The sequence below is a fragment of the Cupressus sempervirens genome, chromosome 8 (assembly GCF_028749045.1).
Source record: "Cupressus sempervirens isolate cs-2001-9-10 chromosome 8, ASM2874904v1, whole genome shotgun sequence".
NCBI classification, from domain to species: Eukaryota; Viridiplantae; Streptophyta; class Pinopsida; order Cupressales; family Cupressaceae; genus Cupressus; species Cupressus sempervirens.
Window position 1 is genome coordinate 803,394,968 of NC_143125.1, and position 11,178 is coordinate 803,406,145.

Sequence of the window (11,178 nt, forward strand, 5' to 3'; positions counted from 1 at the left end):
GCACCCTTTGTCCTTCTTATGGCAGCTAGGTTTTCAGTTATTTGTTGTAGTTGTAGTTCTGCAAGATCATAAGTATGATCCTTTTTCACCAATTTGTAACCTACATCTACTACAATACATGGCACATTGTTGAGCCTACTGGATTGATAGAACTTATGGGCACTGACACTAATAGCAAACTCAACTAGAGGATCCTGAATGGTGTGAATTTTTATTCCTCTCTTATTCCACTGAGCACCAGTGTTCTTTTCAATAACCTCCTTCGATTCACTTCTCAAGGTTTTGAACCGATCTAGGGTAGGGTACCCAGTTACTCTATGTATGATTTCTTTGGTTAATTTGATGGGAGTATCTTCTAACCATAAACTTCCACCATGAATTTTGCTTAACACAAGTTTAACCCATTTTGTCTTGAATACGGTGGGAAAGCTCAAAACTCAGGTCAAACCCTTTCTTTCAACAATTTTAAATTCATCTTTTAAGACTCCATCTACGTACAATTTCTCATAGGCTTGCCTTATTTCCATATCTCCTAGGGCTCCTATCTTACAATTGTAGCATCTTCTCACGTCTTGAACCTTTACAACTTTTGGGGATATTTGGGAGAGAGCTCCGCCTGGGTCATTTTTGTATGCAACTTCAGGTATGGGACGAAAATCAGGTTGCTTGACCTCATTGGACACTAACTAAACTTCAAATGACTCTTTTTCCTCAGTTTTCTTGGAACTTGATGCCATTTATGCAAACTAGGGTTTCCTTTTTACAAAATATGAAACTGCGTAGCTCGGCACAAATGAAAAATATCTCAAGATTGATGAAAACACGTTGAGAGATGTTGCAATCTGCTTGAAATGGTGGATTCTTTGCTGTGAAGTTGTTTTGCTCTCTTTCTCTTCTTTGCTTCTTGATCGCGATGAGGAAAACTAATTAGAATCATGATAATATACCCTATTTTCATTGCATTAAATGCTCAACTGCCAACTTGGCTTCTGAAATTTTTTAACGTAACTCAGCATCAATTATCAACTCGATCGCTATTAGGAGCTCAACATGTGTTGGAGTTTAACTTGGCATCCAAAGATAGCTTGGCAAAATCATTTAGATTTTGTCTTGACATGTTGTCTCATGTAGATTTATACTTTGCATTGCTTTTTTGTCTTGGGACTAATGTGTGATATAGCTTTGTATATCAGTCCCACATACTTTTCATGCTTAGTTTGATAAAGTGTGATCACTTGACCTATTGGATGAAGTGATCCCTCCACTTAATGTGTTGTATTCATCTTTCATTTTCCAAGTCTTATTCATTTTCCCCCTTATCTATTCGATATCAATCTTTTCTTTGCCCTTATTTTCTTCAGTCTTGGGTGCCTTTGACCTTGTACGACAATTTCTACTGATATGACCAATTTTCAAATAGCTGAAACATGTGGTTTGATTCAACCATCTTTTGTAGTTCCCTCTGAAATGTGTTCTTATGCAGTTCTGTGGTATATGTCCATATTCCTAACAATAATGACAGCTATACCTAGTGTTATAATCCCAATGATAGTGACTTTCATTCCCTTTTGATTTTGCTAGTTGATTTGATGTCCATATAGGCTTTGATCTGCATTCAAATGCTCTATGCCCATACTTCTTGCAATTATGACAGTGTCCATCAAATTTTTGTGTCCTTGTAACTCTGGATCTGCAATCTTGTGTCATATGTCCTTGCATGTTGCACTTGTGACAGTAACTCTTGCTCTTGAGTGTATTTGGCTGATTGAATTTCCTATTCCTGCAAATATTAGCAGTATGCCCCTTCTTATTACAGTAATGACAAGTGGGTTTTGAATTCTTACGTATGTTATCTTTTTTCTCGACACTCTTTGATGATTCTCCAACCTCAGTTCTATTGTATCCTAGTCCTGATGTATCATGGGCAAATTTTGGGGATTTCAGCAATTGTTCAAAATACTTGATGGCTTCACTTGACTTGTTGAGATTCTCAGCTACCTCTTTTTCTCTATTCAATTCATTCTATAGTTGTTCATTGTGTATCTTCAAAGTAGAGATCTCAATATCTTTCATATTGAGTTCATGATGAAGGTTCATCATTTGGGCAAGTGTATCCATCTACATATTTGAGATCCTTGTTAATTCAGTACATTTTTCTTCAAGCCTATTTACAAGATTTCTTTTGTCATTTTCTACCATGACTCTATCCTCAACTGCTCTTTTCTTTTGTTCAGTGATTTCACATGTCATTATGGCCTATGATTCATGTTCCATCTTGAGAGATCTTATCTCCTTTTCTTGAACTTTTTTTTTCTCCATCAGCTCTGTTATTATTACATCAAACTCTTTAGTGTCTCCATTGGCACATAGTTTTGTGGTATCAATCTCCTTATAGTTTATATCATTTTCAGCTATGGCTATATCCTTCCTTCTCTTCAAGGATTTTCTCAATTCTTCCCTTGCTTCCTCTACTCTGTGTAGAGCCAGTTGCACATCAATCACTTGATTTTCAATAATCTTCCCAAGTTTGAAGACTTCCATCTTTAGATCTTTTTCTTCAAGTTGTTAGACTTCTTTTTGTGAGAACCAATTACTCTAATACCAATTGTTGGAATATTCACTTAGGAAGAATGCTTCTGAGAGGGGGGGGGGGGAGGGGGGTGAATCAAAAGTATTCTATTAAAACTTTTAATTGAAAGTAGATTGCATACATACAAACATATCAAACAATTATGAGAAACACATGAGAATCACCACATCACACTTGAGATTTTGGTAACCAAGAAACCCTCCAGGAATAAGAAGGTAAAACTACGGTGGGGATGGTACCTACAAAATTTGTTGTAAGAGTAAGATTTTAACCACTTTCGATGGTCTGCCATGTTAAAGGCCTGCCCTATTAAAGGCTTTACACTGTATCAATAGTGACCTGGTTAGAGGATTTACAAACACTTTACATGAAGTGTTGCCCTATTAAAGGATTTAATCACCTATTTAAAGGATCTACGAAATAGCTGTTAAGCTAACCTATCACCATAGGATTTTCATTCTAATACAATTGCTAGAAAGTATTAGGTACAATAAACCTGATAGTTTGTAATCCTTGATTGCTGAATGCAGGCACTTGTTCTGACTCTTTCTCTAATTTTGATCCTTTGAGATCTAATATCTGTTCGTCTCCTTTGCTTTGTTCTGATCAACTGTATATCAAATTTGCTGCTCTTTCTCTCTGTGTCTCCTTTCATTGAATTCCTTTTTGTTTTTCCCTTGACACTGTTCTCCTTCTCTCATCTCTTAATACAATGAAACTTTCATCTTCCTTATAAAGACATTCGAGGATTTAAGGTTAGGTATGGATCTATGATCCATATTCAATCTCTATTTCCCGCTCATTGTTTGCACTTCTTCGAGTGGTTGCATGCCTTCATCATTTTTGTTATTGGCTGCATGTAGATTGTATAGGAAAGATAAAATATTTGATCTTATCATTTAATCCTTCAATATTTACCTTATGTCGGCCATGAAAATGATTTACATATGAATCAATGAAGTTACAAACTCATATGTACATTCTGTGTTACTCAGCACTTGCTAATTCCAGATGCTTGGCACTAATAACAAATTGGCTTACTTGGCACTTGTTTCATTTCTGTATTTCTCAGCATCATCTATGACTCGGCACTTGAATATCACTTGGCACTTTATTCTACTCGGCACTTAAAGTCATTCGGCACTTGAACTTCACTCGGCACCTAAAGACTACTCAGCACATGAAGATCACTCGGCACCTAAAGTCTTTCCTAACTTGGCTTTTATTGTGGTTCGGCATACATGGTGTACTTGGCTCCAATATAGAAAGTAGTTAAGTGTATTGGCACTCAAGTGTCAAAAACCATTATGAGGTTAACAAAATTTGACATTAGTTCAATCTCATAAATTATGCCTTTTTTATCTTTTTCCTCTTCATCTTTTAGCTTCACAACAAAGGTCTTAGAAGTTGTGAACTGTCAAGAAACATTTTTCTACCAGAGGAAATGTGTTTTTCCAATTCCTAATAGAGATGTTGTGGCATGCAAGGGCTATGGGTATTTTTGTGCAACTATCATACCATGCATGGGAAAGGATCTTCTATTTGCCATAATTTTTGTGAGTGCTGCCTTGAGAAGAATTTAGGGTTAGCTTTAGGTTCTTTCTAGCTCTAATTCCATCTTGTCACCTTCTGTTTGGGTATGAGATGCCATATTTTGAATACATAAGATACAAGCTGGGTTTTAGAAGCTAAGAAACATTGTCTTACAAGTTAGATTTCAACAGCTAAGAAATAATGATCTTATTGTTTTGTTAATTTTTACGTTCTTTTGAACTTGGTATCCAAGATTTGTTGTTTTGTCTCTTGTAAACACCACTCAACAGCATTTGGCTAGTCTCTAGCATATCTCACACACCCAAATATTCAATCGGCTTAGTTGAGGTTGAAAGATACCACCTAGAGGACTGACCAAGACAGTCTCCCAAACAACAACACCGTTGTCTTTTATCCCTATTCAGGTAAATATTTAGCTTTCTAGATGTCCAGAGTCCATATAGTAGTTTATATGTCAATTTGATTAAACTGTGAATGATCATGCATCTCTTAGTATTTAGGGCTCCACTATTTATCCAGACACCAGTGTCAGAGTGTAGAATTGTTGTGGAGTAGTGTTTCTACAAAATAGTTTGTGTTCTCGGTCTGTAGGATCTCCATTCTTTAGTACGTGTGTCCAGTTTTGTGATTTGCAGAGGGAAGGGCACCATTCTTTAATGCAAGTGTCCATTTCTAATGGCCATACAAGGTTGGAGCACCCAGATATTGTGCAAGTGACCTGTAGTGGTGAATATAAGTTGTATGTCTTTGTCCTAGTCTCTGTCCTACAGAAGCATCCATCTTGAATGCTAGTGCTCCATTTGATTCTCCAGAATAAAAAATTTCTTGGATCCTTGTTCCTGTGTTTCTATTCCCTTTTCTTCTATCTGCTACTACCTACAATATACAGTTGTATAAGCTTACAGTTTTATGAAAGTACTTCCTTGGAGGTTTTTTTATATTTATATGCTAGTGGTCCCTTGGACATTATTGAATGTTTTCTTTCATGTAGTTTATTTATGACAAGCATTTACACATTGCTTGCATGCGAATGGTCATAGCCACCTTCATTTTTAGCCACACTCATTCAAGTTATGCATGTATTGATTTTTTAATGGTATTTGTATGTTGTTTAGGATTCTAACAGTTGTCTCTTCCTTCCTCTTCTTTAGGCTATGGTAGCTCAAGGAGATCTTGGAGTAGAGCTTCCTATCGAGGAAGTTCCTTTACTCCTGGTAATTTTATAGAGTTTTTTTATCATCAGTTAAAATGTTACACATATCAATGAAATTCATTTCTTGAATTCTGTGTTTGCAACCATTCTTATTGAATTCCCTATTTACTACCCAAGATCAGGCTAATATTTCAAATCACACTGGGTATGATGCAGTCTTCCATGCTGACACAAGCAGTGTTAACTTGGAAGGGCTTTCTATGCTTCCCTTATCACAAGGTGCACCTTCTTCTGCCATGGAAGTCCAACTAGATGCTCTTGGGCTTGGAATTCAATTAAGCTTCTTGACATTATTCATCTTACTTTTTAATTATTAGCAAGCCAAAAAAGAAAAGATGGAGGCTAGTTTCAAAATGCCCTCTAATTTGTCATCTTGCTTGGTTTTTTAAGAACTTTTTAATCCTTCATTGTACTCATAATGCAATTTCCTAAATAGAATTTAGTTTTCACTTGCTTGATTCAATAGAAGAGCAGAATTAGGTCTAGAAGAATAGAATTTAGTGTTAAATTGTTAATTCAGCCAGTTGAAGAGAACTACAGATTACTTAGCAATCAAGTTTGGAAGCCTATCATTGGATCCATGATGTAACCTACAAGAGTGAATTGCAGATTTAGCATTTAGACTTTGATCTATATTTTAATTTATTTTTTATAATTTCTAAAATGAAAACTACTTTTATCCTGTTTAGTATGTAAAGTTTTGATATTTTTTCACAGCAAGTTAAATTATGATACTTCTAGAACTAGAATTTAATTGTGTAGTTTTTCAGTTAAATTTGTTGGTCTATTTTTCATAAGTAATCAGTGATGAGAACCCACTTAACTGATCCATAATAACTTGTCCATTTATTGCCTTCCTCTTTATTTGTCTTTTTATTGCATCCATCTACTACCAACTCATGAGAAATGAGTTCATAAATTCAACTAAAAAGTCATAGATTTTTATATATAGCTAATCATTTATTCATGTAAATGAATCAATAGATTGGATTCAAAAATTATATAATTGAATCCTAATAATTGTCTTATAGTTGGAATATATTTATACATAAGTAGAAAACATCAATCCATAGTAAATTGGTACATATGAAACTGAGTTTAACTATGAAAAGCTTTGTGATGCACAATTTGTTTGTTAAATTAATATGTACTGAGAATTGTTCTTTTTATTTCTTACCAGGCCAGTCTTTGCTTGAAAGTGTCAAGGGAGGTGGAGGAAAAGCTCATGGAGAACATCAAAAAGCTAAAGGCAGAAATGGTGAAATTGGAGGAAGCAGGACACATGGCAAGACTAAGAGATTATAGAAATAGATGTGTGAGGATGAAGATTGTATACTATGATGCCTTCAAAGAAGTGATTTTCAAGGAAGAAAAAGAGAAGCTAGATTTTCATGCCAACCTTAGCAGGCTTAACCTTGTTGCCTTTTATGATAAGTTAGAAGATATGGTGGAAACCCATGATCGAATGGGGATTATGAGTTAGACCAATGGGGATAAATATGATGGGCAATGGCTTGATGGGTTGAAGCATGGACATGGAGTCTACAGATGGGCAGATGGGAGTTGTTATATGTGGACCTAGAGTAAGGGGCTCAAAGATGGGAAAGGTACATTTTATCCTGCATGTGGCAATCAGACTAGGCTATGCCACCTTTTGGAATCCTTGCCTTCCAATGTGGATCAGCATGATGATCTCTCCGTTGATGAGCAATCTTGTTGGAAGGAGAGAAGCTCTTCTATGTCTAATTTTGAGGTTTATTTGAATACTTCTTATGCCCCTAGCTTCAAAACAACATCCTCAAAAACCCTTGAATCCAGAATAGTAAGAATCTTTTCCTTTGATGGGATAAGAAGCTCAAGTAGTGAGGAATTTGATGATAATGACGAGGGTGTCAGAATTTGCGATCTCAAAATTTTTCCTATGCAATCTACTATCAAGAGAGAATATGTTCAAGGAGTTTTGATTAATGAGGTATCTAGAATAAATGTACCTTCCAAGGCTGTGAAAAGAGGGCATAAATGGCAGCCAAATGAAAGTAAGAGACCAGGTGAAATTATCTATAAAGGGCACAGAAATTATGACTTAATGCTCAATCTACAATTGGGAATCAGGTTCGCATATTTATTTGCATATTACGCATATGACTAGCGACTTGCTCAATATTTTACATTTATATGGATATGCCTTGTAATGTTTATTGATTTTGCTAACAAGAAATTCAGAGTCAGACTAACAAGAGAATGAAAAATGTATATGTGTAATATTTGAATGATGAAAACAATATGATTTTAAAATGTGTATTTATTTTTAGTCAATTTCTTGTTATTGAAGAAGACTATATTGAAATATACTATTGAGTTTGTGTGTTTGTCCCTAGACATATTGGATTCACAAAATTTTGAATTTGCCACACTTGGTTTTGGGTGTACAAGAGATTTACATTTTAAACACCATGCATACTAATTTAGTCTCATCTATGCAATTTTTGCAATTAGTTGAAGAAAGTGGGAGTTATTATTCTTAGTTTATTTGGGAATTTTTGTCAGCATCCTTGGAAATTGATGCATCTTTGTATCTTAAGATGCTAGCTGTAACTAAATGAGTCCTTTAAGCTATAAATTTAGGTGTGGTAGCCAACTAATGCTAGTTATAAGGTACACAAATTTTATATTGTGGGATTCCTCAGTTTGCCTTAATGTTCCATAGGGTTTCAACATCCTATTATTTTTCTTTTCTTCATTGTTTACCAGTGTGACCATTTTACAGGTACTTCTTCGTATGCTGCCAAATTACTATAATCATGTTCATCTTATGAAAGCACATTGATCACTAAATTTTTTGGTCTACATATTATCAAAGTAGTAGGAGGAAAAAAGGTATTTTCTATGCCTTCTTACTCTGTTTTCCATTTAATCGTTGACATAATATGTCAATTTTTGGTAACTAGACATTATTTTCAAAATTAAACATGGTGAGTGGGCTTAAAGTGGCAACTTGGTGGAGCAAGTTGGCAAGCCAACTTAGCGAGGCCACTTAGAGACGTGACATGGTGAGCTGACTTGGTGAGCAAGCTCGATGAGCAGACCTCAAGATTGACCTTGATGAGGCACTTTGGTGGGGTGACTTGATGACCGAACTCAAATAGTTAACTTGGCGAGCATACTTGCACTAGTACATTTGGGTTTAATTTTTGACCTTTATTGGTTGAAATTTTGACCCAAATTTTGACCAAATTTGACCAACCCATTGGTGAAAATTTTTTTGCTTGAAATTTTGACCAACTCACTGGTACATGATTTTTCTCAATTGTATAACTAATTATATATTCTTCATATTAGTTATTGTCGATGTTTTTGTAGCATTCTATAAAATAGTTCACATGTCTTGCCTATGATATGACATTTTACATGCATCCTACTCTCTCTCTCATTTAGCTAATGATGGATTACACAGAGTGATCTGAAACCATGATGCTAAAAACACACAATCAAATTTAAAATGAACTTGCACTACAAATGGATTGTGGAAATATGATAATGGTAAAATTGCACGCATGTCTATGAGGACAATCACAACTTAAACATATATTTGTCTTGGTAGACATGCATGTAAAATTAACAATATCATAATTCCATAATCTATTTGTAGTGCAAGTTCATTTTGGATTTGATTGTGTGTGTTTTTTAGAATCATGGTTTTAGATCACTTTGTGTAATCCATCATCATCTGGATGAGAGAGTGTAGGATGCATGCAAAATGTCGTATCATAGGCAAGACATGTGAACTATTTTATAGAATGCCTAAAAAAAATTTACACCTTCTTGTTGGTGGAAATTTCCACCTTCATTGGTCAAAATTTCCACCAATGCTTGGGTTTTTTGACCTTTGTTGGTGGAAATTTCCACCAACGCTTAAATTTTTTTTGACCTTTGTTGGTGGAAATTTCCACCAACACCTAAATTTTTTTCTACCTTTTTTGGTCGAAATTTCCACCTTCATTGGTCGAAATTTCCACCAACGCTTAAATTTTTTTTCCACCTTTATTGGTCGAACTTTCCACCAATGCCTCAAATTTTTTCCACCTTTGTTGGTCAAAATTTCCACCTTCATTGGTCGAAATTTCCACCAACGCTTAAATTTTTTTTCTACGTTTATTGGTCGAAATTTCCACCAATGCCTAAAATTTTTCTGCCTTTGTTGGTCAAAATTTCCACCAATGTGCAAATTTTTTTCCACCTTTGTTGGTCAAAATTTCGACCTTCATTGGTCAAAATTTTGACCAATTCTTGCATGACCTTAGACAATGGCTTGTTGGGTTTTTGACCAACATATTGGTTGAACTTTCGACCAACTAGTGAGTTGGTCGAAATTTTGACTAGAAAAATATCAACAATTTTGGTCGAAATTTGGTCAAAAATTGGGTCAAAAATTTGACCAATAAAGGTCAAAAATTGAACCCAAATGTACTAGTGACTCTAATTCATAATACTTTTCCCATCCTAGCACGACCTGACAAATTTATGAGCAACAGGTCCCACTATGCCATGTGGTGAGTAGGCACTTCCCCGCTTTGTTTAAAATTTAGTCATCTTGGTAATGTGAGTAAGCGCCATCCGTTGATCTATCCAAGATCAACGGTGTGGTAAGATCATGCCCTTTAAGGTTGAATGAGCCACACCAACCAATAAAAGCATTGCATTTGTGCCAATGTGTCTAACAATTATGCCACCATTACAGATTGTATTATTATCTTTTAGAGCTATGGGTCCATGACATCATCATATGCCACATGTCAAAGAGGTGCTTGCCTACTTTAGTTAAAATCCTTCTACTTTCATATTGCGAGCATGCGCTACCCGTTGATCACACCAAGATCAATAGTTTACAAGTTGTGTCCTCTGACTTGTGTGGAATATCCTTCGTGACATGATCAGGGAAAAATGTCACCAAGGCACTTCCCTTCTTCGCTTAAAATACTTGCATCTTCATAAAGTGATAATACACTCATCATTGATCTTCCAGAGATCAACGACTCAATGACATGATAGAAAAAGTAACCCCATTGCATGGCTTGACCAATAATATTGCTGAAAAATAGAACGTGCATTGACAATTTTGCAAAAGTTCTTAAAAGGTATTGACAAGCTCTGATCTTTGCAGCTTACTCATAACCCATGTCACCAAGTGTTACGTGTCTCAAAGGTGGTTGCCCGCTTTGCTTAAATTTTGAACAGATTTATCTTATAGGGATGCGCCTACCGTTGATCTTAGAAAGATCAACGATTGATCAAATCAAGACACCAAAGTTAAGATATTACACAAAAAGGTTGAAAGAAAGGTAATTGTGGTTAGGGCATGCTTAACAAAAAGGTTTAAATTCGAGGAAATAAATAAAATGACCTTTGGGGAAATAAAACTTTGGATAAGCATGTCCTATGCAATTTTATTTGAAAATTATATTTAAATGCTTTTAAGGGCAAGGGCACCAAAACAATGTTTTATGAACTTTAGGAGATTTCATCTAGGGTTTTAACTGAAACTCATAAATTTTAAAACACAACCATAGGGTTTCTTCACTATGAAGTACAACAAAATATAATTAGTGAAAACTAGGCCAATAGTAGCTCTATTTGGGGACAATGAATAAGTAATTATTCATATGAGGGCTCGGAAACTCTAAGGGAAGCAGACCACAAACTTGACCATCTTTCTTTCTTGACAACTCTGAGAGAGCAACAACACCAAGAAAGAAAATATATAAGGACTATACAAAAGACACAAAGGATTTACAAAATGTACAAAAACCCTAAACTATTGCTC